The following is a 13,372-nucleotide window of genomic DNA, read 5'->3' on the forward strand; positions in this document are numbered from 1 at the left end:
AAAAATTATGAATGTGCAGATTTGAAAAATGTTCATGAACTAAAAAATTAAAAATTGTTTTTGATTTTCTAAAAAATCACGAATTTGAAAAGGAAAATTTTAATGATATTAAGTAATAAAAAGTAAAAAAAAAAGAACGAACAAAGACAGAAAAACGGTCGACAGCTTCTTGAAGCTTTCCAAAACCGGGGACGCCTTTAACCAGCGCACTGAGCGCCGAATAGGAACCAGCGCGAAAGCGCCCGATCAACGGGCCTTGCACGCATCATCATCAGAACGGGCCAGCGTCCCTGCGTGCCAGTCCAGCCCACGTGTCCCGTCTCCTCCATTTCTCTCCTCCGACTCCGAGCTCTCCAGCCTCGCCGCGAGAAACCCCGTCCCGGATGTCGGAGGCCGTGGAAGCACCGGAGGCGCGGGAGAGGGTGCCGTCGCCGCCGCCCTACTGACCGCACCCGTCACTTCCACCGCCGCGCGCCCGCGTCCCCTCCGGCGACGGGTCCTCCCTCCTCTGTGTTTGTAAGGCCCCGTTCCTCTCGTTCCCTCGCGTCATCCCTCCCTCCCCCTTTGCTGCATCATCTGCGTTGCTTGTCCTTGTAAGAATTTTCGGTTTGGTTGCTCATAGCCTCATAGGAGTCCTCTAGTTGTTTTATAAAAAAAAATCTGGATTTTTATTTCGTTTCTTCTTTTTTTGTTTTTGCGGGAAGTTTCTTCTTCTTTTGTTCGGTTTAATTCCATTTCAAGTAGGGTTTTTCCCTTCACTCATAGACGCTAGTTGCTTTAGAAGGGGTTTCCCTTTCCTTTTCCGTTCGCACAGTGGTGGATTACTGGATTTATTAGTGCCCTGTTTTAAATGCGCTTCGACATTTGCGATTCGGCACCTATACAAGAAAAATCTTGAACCCACGTTGAGGGCCTAGGACCCCACTCAAAATATGTAATTCGGACATAATTTCTTTGTATTTTAGAAGAAAAAAGACGCCAGAACTATGTGAATTTGTACAAGCCTCAGGCCCCCCACTTCTATAGTTTGCCCCCAGCGCCCCAATCAGATTTTTTTTTCTACTTGAATGCTTTCGCAACATTTTAACTATTTCTTTTATTTTGCATTGCACCTGAAAGTAGTATCTATGTAAGTAATTTTCTTTGATGAGTTATTACTGGTTTTATATTATCTTTCTGTATCAAATATTTCCTGCCAAGTGCATGATTATGCTGCTGTTTGCAAGAGATTAATGAAGATCCCTGCTTATGCAACTGTTGTTGTCTTACCAAAGATTGAATCAAGTATTATGTAAGATACATTAAAAAATGGTAGTTTCATATGTCAATAGCTTGTATTCTCTACTCTTATTGGCAGCATTTGAGTCTCTGGAATAATCTGTGGCCTCTTCGAGAAGCATAGTCACTTAGTCAGGAACTCAGGATGCCCATAAGTTGTATTGTCTACTTCTATATACTGATTTACATATCAAAAGACACCGCAGACAAGTACTTGAATACTCCCTCCGTCCCGAAATAAGTGTCTCAGCTCGAGACACTTATTTCGGGACGGAGGGAGTACTTTACTGCCTGCCTCTTTGAAGAACACGTTCACTGAATGATGATTCCTGTATTTGAACCATTTCCATATCTAGTCATTTGACTTGTGCTCTGATGAAGTCCACTTCTATTTGCAAAGTAGTGCTGATTAAGACTTTCTGATGTATCTGTGTGTTCCGTGTTACACTTACATTTACTGTTGCCTTACAGGATCGTGTTATACTTATGAGATAAATATTTAAAAAGTAAGGGAAGAACTGTAAATTTTCTATCATATTAGGATCACCCATTGCCATGTTTCTTTGTTTTTCTATTAGGAAGTAAAGCACCCATGGATCCACTGCAAAAGTCTAAGGCTTTGTGCCTGAAGCGCAAGCCCGATGATGATTGCTTGGCGAAAAACAGCAAGTCCCATCATACTGAAATTGATAATGTATCTTCTATGGTGCACAGCGGATCCTCATCGGATTTACCTGCTCACAGTTGTCACAGCCAACCTAATCTTGCTAATGATTGTGTTAATTACCTGAAAAGTGGGGCGCCAAGTCGTGTCGTGTTTTACAAACAAGGTTCATGGTGTGACTTTCCTGACAAAATAGTCACATCCATTGTTGATGCATTCGGAGGTGACAAATCTAGTATCGTTGTTGTGATGGATGACCAGCCTCTACTTATTGATTTCTTATCAATGACCTTGGTGAACCTAAAAACGAGGAAACAGCGATCTGTTGCATGGCTTGATGGGACTAACAACTGGTCTTTTCCGTCTTCATTCTTTGATGAGGAAGTTGAAGAATCCGCAAAGTTGAAAAGAAATGTTGTTGAAGGTGCTGCACTAGGTTCCTGTTAGGGGTAATGTTGTGAAGCCTCCATCTGATGTGGCGAAACAAGCTATGCTTGAAGCCAGCCCTCCAGTTATACAGAGTTCTTGTGCTTTAGATATATTGCGTAAGAAGATTGTACATGTTGAAAGAGGTAGCGAAAGCTTTCTGTTTGTTCAGAACCTTTTCCTCTCTGGTATGGGTTCATTTGCAGTGCCTAACAACATTCTTCATATTCATCGGTACTCTCCAAAGGATATCCCTGCACAGCGTAGACTTGAAGCTTTTGAGAAACAGTTGTGGTTGACAGGACAGAAGTCTGGCAATGCAAATGCAAAATATGGATGGCTTGGATCCAGAAAGCAAGACATTGTCAGTGTTATAGTTAATGGTTTTGTTAGCACTGGAAAAAACACTCATGATACGGTAATGGCCGATGGCATTTATCTGTCACCTGAAAACCGCGCCTTTACAAGGTTGTCATTTCATTTTATAGTTTCAATGGTCTGTTTTAGTTACATATCAGTGGATGTTGCATAACATTTTATTATTTTGCAGTGTTGGTCTTTGTGATGTTGACGAAAAAGGGGTACAGTATATGTTGTTGTGCCGAGCCATATTGGGCAAAACAGGAGTTATCAAACCAGGTTCACAGGAGGAGTTTCTAGGCATTTATGATTCTGGCGTTGATGATTGCTCAAACCCAAACTATTATGTGATCTGGCCATCACACCGAAGCACTAATATTTCTCTGGAATACCTTATAAGTTTCAGGCTTGCTCCCAAAGTTCAAGGTATGCTAAGTCGTTTAGTTTTGAATTTCTTATCATGTATGTTTACATGAGATAAATGACTGATCCACTTTGACTGTACTTATTTACAGAGTATTTTCGTAGCTTGAAGGGTTTATGGTTGCGCCCACCTCCAGGTGAAGTGAAAGTGGATCCTTCTATTCTTCAACCAGTGAGTCACCTGAACTCTTATCATGGTACTCCCTTCGTTCGCAAATATAAGATGTTTCGGATATTTGAATATGGACTACATACGGACTGAAATGAATGAACAAACACACTAAAATGTGTCTATATACATCCGATTCAGAAAAAAGTTTGAACATCTTATATTTATGAACGTAGGGAGTACTTCCCAATAGGAGCTAACGGGTTATAAGCATACTGTTTGCTTGGATGTGTCTTTGAGTATTAGCAATTTTTGCCAGAGTATGTTTGTCAAATTTTAGGTCGCGAGATCTTATGGGTTTCACCTCTAACCTACCCCCAACTTGTTTGGGACTAAAGGCTTTGTTGTTGTTGTTGTTGTTGTTTTGTTGTTGTATGTTTGTCAAATTTTAACTTTACCTCCAAGTACTGCTCTCTGTGCCTTCTGTGTTAAAAAGCACTTCTAGTGCTGTCATAAGCTAATAATCTCCTGTTGATCTGACATCTATGACTTGTATGTAGGTACTATGTCAAACTGATGAAGGGCCAACGTCTCCATGGATTTCATTCAGATTGCTCTTTGAGACAATACAAGACAGTATATCGTCTTTAGCGAGGGAATTGCTCTATCGCCACTATGAGGAGTTGAAGGTATTGCCTTCTTGGCAACTTCTATTTTGTTATCAATTGTCACTGAATTTTGCAGTCAGTTTGCTTCTGTCTATTCATTCAAATGATTTTATTACACAGGAAAATAAGATTACTCATGATGAAATGGTCAAGAAAATGATGATAATAGTTGGAGAGAAATTACTTCTGGATTCCTTAACAAAACTTAAATACAGTGTAAGTTACTCTGGCAGTATATTTTATCTAAGTACACATTTGATGATCACCATACCAAGAGTGAATTACGCAAGACTGGTGTACAGAGCAATGTTTTGTGATGCGTCTGCGAATATTTCTTAATGCCTATGAACAACAATTTTTGGTTGGTGCCCACGCATGTCAAACCTAAGTTAGCCAAAGTGAAAGTGTGGCTTGGCTCAAAAGTGTGCCAACTGAGAGCCTCAACTGTAGCCACATTGGCTAAAATAAGAGTATGACACTAGGGATTTGGGCTAAGAAAGTGGGGCAAGCCTTTAGAGGTTTGTGCCTATTATATTCTTAGACTAAGAGAGCATCGAATATTACTTTTGAGATGTTCTTAATTATTCATAGGTGAAAAGTCCCCAAATTTATTGCTGGTGCAATGGTGCTGTTCTCTTGATGGAATGATGGCATGGTTAGCTTTTTTGTGTAGTACTACTACTTACCTCTGTTTCAAAATAGGAGGTGTATCATGATTGTCCAAGCTCGTGCTTTGACCAACGATTAGTCCAACAATATTTGGTTTATGAAAATAGACACCGTTGGGTTCGTATACAAAAGCAGTTTCTTTGATTGTGATTTTGTAACTGTAACTGTTAGAAAATACTGTTTTAGATATTTACGGTCAGAGCGGAGGGAGCATGTGCTGTTCGACAAAGTTGGCATAGTATTTACTGTGTTTTACAATGTTTGTGCATCTTCTTGGAAAGCTTTGTTTCCAATGTTGGCCCAAATGACAAATCGATAGTTTAGTCATTGCAATATTTCCACTCTCCCTTTCACTGCTGCCAAAGAGGTTGTGTCATGTCATTCTCTATTTTGTGTGTATGCCATATCAGTAATCTTTCTTATATTTGCTGATTCCTTGTCTGTGGACGTTGTGGGCTTGGACAAATGTGGCCAACCACGTTTCTGTTCTTAACTTCTTCCCTCCTATTGCAGCCGTCATTATGGTACAACTCTCCTGCAAAGAATACCAGTTGTCCTGCAACATTGGGATCTGTCTGCATTGGGACAAGTACAGATGTTGTATCTGCAACTCCTAGTCATGATGGTCCAGCACCAAGTGTACTTCGTGAGAATTGTGAACCTGTGAATTCCACATATGGTGGTTCTCCTGCGAGTGCAGTCCGAGGACAGCATTCGCCCACCCCAAGTATGTGTTCGGAAAGCTCTTCATCCTGCTGTACTAACAGCCAGGATCCTTTTGCATCCATGGTGGCACCTCTAGGTCATGATGCCCTTGTGAGGAGTGCGTTGCTCAGTGTTAATGGCTTGGACCAAGCATGGAATATAATGGTCATGATACCCTCGCACGAAGCTGTTCTGAAGGCCATGACTCTCATGTATCAAGACCAACACCTGGGAACACTGCATCTGTCAGTATGGAAGGCCTGCATTCTGCTGCACCAGGTACGACACCTGAAGCCCATGACGCTCTTGCATCCAATAGGGCACATGAAAGTGTTGCTGCAACTCCAGGCGTATCATGTCAAGCCTATACTCCAAGTAGGGTTCCTCAGTTCTCCGCAGCGACAAGTATGGCGCCTGAGCTCTGTGCACCAAGAAGTATGGCACCACATCTCCGTGCGCCAAGAAGTATGGCGCCTGAGCTCTGTGCACCAAGAAGTATGGCACCGCATCTCCGTGCGCCAAGAAGTATGGCGCCTGAGCTCTGTGCACCAAGAAGTAATGCACCACATCTCCGTGCGCCAAGAAGTATGGCGCCTGAGCTCTGTGCACCAAGAAGTATGGCCCCGCAACTCCGTGCGCCAAAAAGCATGGCGCCTCACCTCCGTGTGCAAAGCAAGGTGCCTAAAGTTCCTGCAAGAAAGACCATGCCTGAAGCCAGCTATTCCAGTGCAGCAACTGTGGTTTCTGTGATCTGTAAACCTCCATCATCGGGTGTTTTACCAAAAGATAACGGTCTTCCTAAATCAAGCAAGGAGTGCATGGCATCAAGTTTAGTTCTGCAAGGCCCTGATTGTCCTGCAAATCGGGCAACGGAACTGCAAAACACTCCCAACCTGAGTATGCTGCCTGAAAATCTTTATTTCTCATGCATGTCAAGGGATGCGTTTTGCATCTTTCTCTCTCTGTTGATTAAACCTTCTTGACGTTTCTACGCAGAAAATGTGGCTCCAAAGAATCCCACAGCACAGTGTGGATCAAACAAGAACCTCCCCCGGATAGGCGTTGACGAAAGCAGCACCCCCGCATATGCAGCAGGTAGACTCATTGCCCTTTCAGCGGACGGCGAGAAAGGCCCGTAGAAGAACAACATTACGTCGTGTCGGTGATCGTGTTCCCGCTGAATCCCCGTATGTTGTGGCGTGATACAGCCCGTTCTCCTGTGGAAGCACATGAACAATCGGTGATAGCCTGTTACTCTGGCAGGTCTCCAGCTCACTCTTGTACAAAAAGCAGTAACTCGACACTTCCCCTCACGCGACGCAAATTTTGCCTTGTCGACTCGGATGGTTGATCTGTGGTGGTCAGTTAGTGTTTCTCACATGTCTTCCTACCTGGCTTAGGCAGTGACTAACTGACTATGGGCCACTTGTTTTGAGCTTCTGCGGCGGATTCAGAATCTGAAAAGAAGTGTGTTTTGCCCCTCAGCTTCAGTGGTGTTCTTCACACTTTGTACAAAGAAAAGTTTCTGAATGCTGTTCGGCTGCTTGATGATGCCGGGTGCAGCATTCTGGTACGATGTGATACTGGTTACTTTCTGAAATGAAACCCATAAACTGAAACCTATTTTTTGGTCCCCGATCTTTCCCTTTGAATGCATGCCCGCTTGAATCGAACCGATGTGTCTTCAAGCACATGCTCAGCATGTCTTAGAGAAAGTGCACAGGCCAGGTAGTTTCCCTTGAACCATATGATTGCAAGCCGCCGCAGAGCATCTGTAAGAAACATGGAGACGGGTGGCATAGGGGTTCGATGCCTTCATCAACAAAGCCCATGGACAAGAATGGCGTTCACAGATTCGTTTTCCATTTCCATGCATGTGTTTCGTGCTTTTGAAGGGAATTTCCGTGCATGTTCCAAGTTCACTTTCTTTTCTCTTTCTCTCTCTTTTTTAGAAAAACTTGAAGTCTTCTGAAACTACTACTTTGGTGTCTGAGTGTGCAGGATATCTTTGTGCAAAAATTATGGATGGTATCACGGCGATGGAGCATCGCAGAGTACGACAGCACCAGCGACACCGGGGAAACTGGGAAAGGCGGCAGCAGCCAGAGAAAACGACCGAGGATGATGTTTCGAACCTCTGCCTGTCACGTCGTAGCACCACTACGCCACTACCAAATGATGGCATATATATCTCCGGCGAGTCCTCTGCTCGACAATGCTCGTCGGCATCTATCTACCTATCTATCTATCTCCATTCCACTCCATCATGGAATGGAAGATGCTGCGGCGGCGGCCGGCTTTTGTGTTCTGTGTGTTGCAGCCGTGTTCCACCGAATATTCATTGCTATCTTGAAACAAATAGTTCCCTGGTGCTGATCGAGCGGATTTTTTTGTCCAAAAAGACCACCTGACCAGATGAATTGACAAAAGAAACTACATATGGATCAATTTGATAAAAAAGACCCCCTCAATGGTGGCGGCAGGTGCGGCAGGCGACACGTGGCACCTGCCGCCACGCCAGGAGGCGACCGGCGATGGGATAACGTTTTTCGCACAGTGTGTGTAACAGGAAACGGAATGGGGCAGGGCATGTGGGCCCGGCCGCCATCGTAGTAGGCGGCAGCGTCAGCTATTGCCGCACCCTAGCCGACAGCTGCTGCAGCTCGCGGGCCGAGGCGTGGGCCCAGCCGCCACCAGCGCTGGCGGCCACCCTACTGCACGCGCGTCCGCCCCAACGCATAAGGCGCTGATTCCTCGCAGACAGCCCTCATTCCCACGCGCGGGAATCTATGAACTTTGACCGTTTGTGCCGACACTCAGCGGATATGACAGCCCTCATTCCCACACTGGTTGCTTTGGCGATGCTGCTCCCCGGGAATCACTCCGGCTTTTACTTCTTTTGCCCAGCGGATATGACGGCACTGCGGGAATCACTCACACGCTGAGGGAATCCGAGGCTGTGGGAACCTGTTGTGCCAACACTACAGGGATCCTCTTTCTTTTATATAGTATGCTTATGCTCAGTGCGCAAGCACACTGTCTCTGGCCTCCTTGTCTACTCTCTGCGTGTAAGAACAGTGAGAAAGCAAAACTCAGTAGGCACATTCACTCGTGATTTAGGGCGATTTAGAGTTGGATTTTGAATATGCTGAAGTTGAAGAAAAGATAGACGAGGGTAAGATCTATCCATTTTTGTTGGTTTCGTTCGCATGCATGAAGTTTGTACTCTTTTTGTTTAGTTCATAACTATGTGTTCTCTGTTGTGTTAGGTATTATTTCTTCACTTTTTGGAGTCATTTAGAGCTTCAGGAGTAGGATTTGTGTAGCGAAGTGAACTACGAAGTTGAAGACCAAGGTATGAGCTTCGCAATACATTGATTTTTTTGTGCATGCAGGGTGGTAATTAGTTCATCTTTTAGCTCTTCATTAGCTATGTGATGTTAGTGCTTAGAGGTTAGAAATAATTTCGGACGGCAGATATAGCATTTATACTATTTTCTTAGAAGAGTGGGTTGAAGATGTTGTATCAATGTTGGGTGCGTCCATTAGTATTGACATGCGGAAATCTAATTACGATAATTAACAAAAAGAATGTACTGTAATTGTTCATTGCATGTGGTATGTTATTTCATGTGGTATGTGTATTAATAAGTCTATAGTTAGGAAATCATAGGTCTTCTTTTTTATGTCGCAATAATATAAATTTTGTATGTTAAGATTACGTGCTAATGTACTTAACGATGTATGTAATTAGGTAAAATAGTTCATCTTAGTAGCAAACAAGGAGGAGATGACGTGATTGAAGAAATTGTGTTTGCATCTTCGCTGTCCCTTTTGAGGTGATGACCACATACATGCAAGTGCTATTTTCATACTTTTGATAGCAGAAAGAAAAATCCGTGTGTAATATTGATGTTCATGTGATAATAGGTTGACTCCGTTCATATAGTACTGGTGACGAAAATTTATTCAAACTATTTGAACTCTTAATTGCATTCGGAAGCACTATATTGGAGCTAAGGTATAAAATGACACCGTAATTTTGTTAATATTTTTTTATATTGATGTACTGTTGTGAATAATGTGCATGCCGCTGCAAATATTATTATTTGTAAATAAATGATTGCTATCGTATGATATGAAAAAAATTATATAAAGCCGGAAGAAATTAAATGTTTCACTCATATGATATTAAAATGTTATTATCATACTATTATGTTTAGTGGTTGTTTGGATAGCGAGTAATTACCATCGGTTTTATCATAACCTGTTGTAAGAAAATTAGTTTTTACTAATAGTTGTTTTTACTCTCTTAGACGAGTTTGAGAAAAATTAGATCTTTAAATACCTGTTAACCAAACAACCCCTTAAAGTCTAAGCAAATGATTAGAGAAAAAACCGAATATTTGTAACGAAAATACGGTTATTATTTTAGTCGTATGATATGTAAATGTTGTCATCATTACTAAATGTTCAGTTACTAATTATTTGAAATGTAAACATGTATGTTGGTTAGGTACTATGGAAAATTTAGTAGTGTACTATGGGAACGTCTTACGCGACGGTCCATTCGGGGTGGATGTGTCCTTGTGCGAGTCGATTACAGTTGTAGTGAGAGACATGGTCAACGTGGGTTACACAACAGTTAGAAGGTGCATCCGAGCGGTGTTTGGCCCTGGGATGTAGGGGGAAAAATGACAATGGAGGCCTTCGTCGTTGACGGAGGAAATGATGAGACAGTTGCCCGTTAGGGTTTGCGGCCTGTCACAGGTGATCGGTCATGGGGGTTGTACATGAGGTTTGCAAGCAATCCCAATAACTCAATGTATGGTCAGCCGATGGTGTATGTGGAGTTCATTTCAGTCAATGATGTTGCCGGATGCAGTAGCAGGGGTGGTGAGGTCGAGTTGGCCATCACATCAGCCCCTAGCGTCGGCCCATCGGAACCGACGAGCGGCCAGCCTGTGTATGACATAGGATATTGGTCTGCGGCCATTGACATGAGCAAACACGTGGAGGGATTGCCGGAGGCGCTAGATGATGATGATCATTCTTCTACGTCTTCGGAGTCAAGCGAAGAAGAAGATGTTCCTCCTCAGAGGGCGGTCGCGGCGGCACTGCAACCTGGATTTTTACAGGATATGAGCATCACCAACGAATTTCACTCTACTCCTGGCCTAGGAGCGGGGAGCCTGGAGGTTGGGCAAGTTTTCCTAGACAAGAAGTGTGCTTACCAGGCAATGGGTAGCTATGCAATCGCCATCCACCGCCAGCATAGAGTGAAGCAGTCTGATAAAAAAGAGTTGAAGGTCATATGCATCCACACCGCGAAAGGTTGCCGCAGAAGAGTTCTCGCTAGACTGAAGCCTGGGGTATGTCAGTCATGGCATATCACAAAAATAGTGGAGCATACCTGTGAGCAAACCGGGACTCTTTCAAATCACTGCAATGTGACAGCAAAATATGTGGCACAGACGATGGAAACGATTGTGCAAGAAAGTCTAAACATTAGTGTTAGGGCTCTGCAAAAAGATGCAGAGGATCTAATTGGTTTCCCTGTTAGCTACAGCAAGGCTAGGCGTGCGAAGGACAATATATTCAAGAACTTGTATGGTACCTATGAAGAGGCCTATTCTTATGCCCCTAGAATGCTTAATCAAATAGCAAGTGCTAATAGGGGGACTCAAGTTTGGCGGAGAGAACGTCCAAACCCAATAAATCCGGGTGAGCTAATCCTGGACCGCTTATTTTGGGCATTCGCCCAGACTATACAAGCCTTCAGGCACTGTCTCCCGATATTATCAGTTGATGATACCTTTCTCACTGGAAAGTATAAGGGCACACTATTGGTGGCAATTGCAGCGGATGCAAATAATCAGCTTCTTCCTATTGCATATGCATTGGTCGAGAGTGAGAACAAAGATAGCTGGTTGTGGTTCCCGAGCTGCGTGAAGATAGGTGTCGTGAAAGAGCGTAAAGGTGTTTGCATCATCTCTGATCGCAACACTGGATTATTAAGCGCTCTTGAAATAATTAAGGCGTCGGAAGAAGAGTGGGGCTGGCCCGATCTAGAGGGAAGATGGTGCATGAGGCATTTGGCAGCAAACTTTTACTCCAAATTCAAAAACAAGGATTGGTTCAAGTTATTCAAGAGGATGTGCATGCAAAAAACTGAAGCCAAAATGAATGCGATCTGGGCAGGTATCAATGGTGAGATCGACCGCGCGGCCTTGTCGCAGAGAGAAGACCGGAGGGGTCGTAGGACGCCCATAAATTTGAGCCAGTGGATCATCGAGAATTGCCCTCATTTGGACAAGTGGGCGCAGACTCACGACACCGGGGCTCGGTATGGAATAATGACCAGCAACATGTCAGAGGTGTACAATGGTGTTTTTAAAGGGGTGCGAGCACCTATCACAGCCCTAATTGAAGAAATTTGAAACCGGACCCTGTCATACTTTGCAGACAGGGTCACCGTCGCCAAAGCACAAGTTGAATTGAACAAGCCATGGTCCGAGAAGATGCAAAGACATCTGGACGAGAAAGCAAAGAAGTCCCAAAGTCATGGCTGCAGGAAAGTGGACGCACTTAGGAATAAGTGGGAGGTCAATGTGCGAGCCAAGTACGTTAAGGGTCACCACAGAGGATCAAAAAAGCAAGCTGTCACCCTTGGCTCAACCTCCTGTGAGTGCACTTGTAACAAGCCCAAGCTTGAGGGCTACCCTTGCAGTCATGTGCTCCAGGCGTCTGCTGATAAAAAAATTAGCGTCGAGCCATACATATCGCCATACTTCAACATGTACAATCTATACAACACTTGAAACGGTGAGTTCCGGGCTTGGGGCATAGATATGAACTACAAAATATTGTGGCTAGATGGGCCGAAATGGGTTCCGAACGCCGACTTGATGAGAACCGCAAAGGGACGACGTCAGTCTAGGCGTCATCGCAATGACATGGACCATAGCCAGATGGGAGAACCAAGGTGATGCCGCGTTTGCAGGTGTCCTGAACATTCACGCAGAGAATGCCCGTATCGAGCCAACAACAACGCATGATGTTGATATATATGTACTCGCTATGTCTATTTATATTTGTACTCGTTATGTGTACTTATATTAAATTTAAATTGAATCTCTTTGTATTATTGTATTCGTGATGTTAACTTCAGATAATTAATGTAAATCGTATCTTTTTGTATTTTTTAAGTTAATTTTGATTCGTATTTGTATTTGTGTCTTCCTCGTAATTTATATTTGTATGTTTGTGTGCAGGTTATGGGTGAAGTGCCAGTGCTTTTGCAGGGGCCACATGACGCCGGCCACCGTTGCCACCTATTTTTGAACCCAAATATTAAGCATGATGATCGGCCTTTCAGACTTCGAACCATAAAAAAACATGGCCAATACACAATGCTTTCCTTACTCACCTTGACGCTTACGGACTACAAGGTTTTGCTAGGCTCACATCATGCCACGACCAAGTACGTTCGGACCCATCCCTTTTGACATTCTTCGTTGACCGGTGGAGACCTGAAACCCACACCTTTCACTTTCGTTTTGGGGAGCTTGCACCTACACTGAAAGATGTTTCTATAATCACTGCTCTATCAATTAGAGGTGAGCCATTAGTCTCTCCATGAGTGTCTCCATCTTGGGTATTAGATATAGCAACCTGTCTTGGGATGGAAATGCCAGAATCACAACATTCTGGTGGCCCTTAGGGCATCCCACTCGTCTGGCTTCGTGATAACTTTCGTATTTTATCTAGCTTCGCTAATGAGGAGACGAGAAAACGACATCTGTTTGTGTATTTGTTGTGGCTCCTCGGGACTTTATTTCCAAATTCACATGGGGACGTTGTTGTCCCTGGTCTCATCTACATTGCAGAGAATATGGTAGATGAACCTTTACTCGAGCAGCCAAAATATATCTTCCGTTCTGCCATGCTATCTCATACATACAGAGGCTTGTGTGATGCCACGCTAAAAACCTCTTTCGCACAAAAAACTCCATTACTTTGTGTTGCCTACGAGTTTCTACAGTTGTGGTCCTGGGAATACATCCCTGT

At 43.7% G+C, this 13,372-nt stretch overlaps 1 long non-coding RNA gene and 1 pseudogene across 3 annotated transcripts; both read left to right on the forward strand.

Annotated features, from left to right (window-relative positions):
* The first annotated feature begins 289 nt into the window (after positions 1 to 289).
* On the forward strand, positions 290 to 6,129 carry LOC123152007 (probable inactive poly [ADP-ribose] polymerase SRO1; annotated as a pseudogene).
* Positions 6,130 to 7,672: 1,543 nt separating this feature from the next.
* Positions 7,673 to 13,125, forward strand: LOC123152440 (uncharacterized). Of its 3 annotated transcripts, XR_006476196.1 has the most exons (4): positions 7,673 to 8,657; positions 9,057 to 9,141; positions 9,233 to 9,323; positions 12,577 to 13,125. It is a non-coding gene; the product is annotated as an uncharacterized lncRNA (long non-coding RNA). The 3 variants fall into 3 exon arrangements; XR_006476197.1 differs by having other exon boundaries at positions 9,057 to 9,323; XR_006476198.1 differs by lacking the exon at positions 12,577 to 13,125 and having other exon boundaries at positions 9,057 to 9,349.
* Positions 13,126 to 13,372: the final 247 nt, after the last annotated feature.

Source organism: Triticum aestivum, chromosome 7A (assembly GCF_018294505.1).
Source record: "Triticum aestivum cultivar Chinese Spring chromosome 7A, IWGSC CS RefSeq v2.1, whole genome shotgun sequence".
Lineage (NCBI taxonomy): Eukaryota > Viridiplantae > Streptophyta > Magnoliopsida > Poales > Poaceae > Triticum > Triticum aestivum.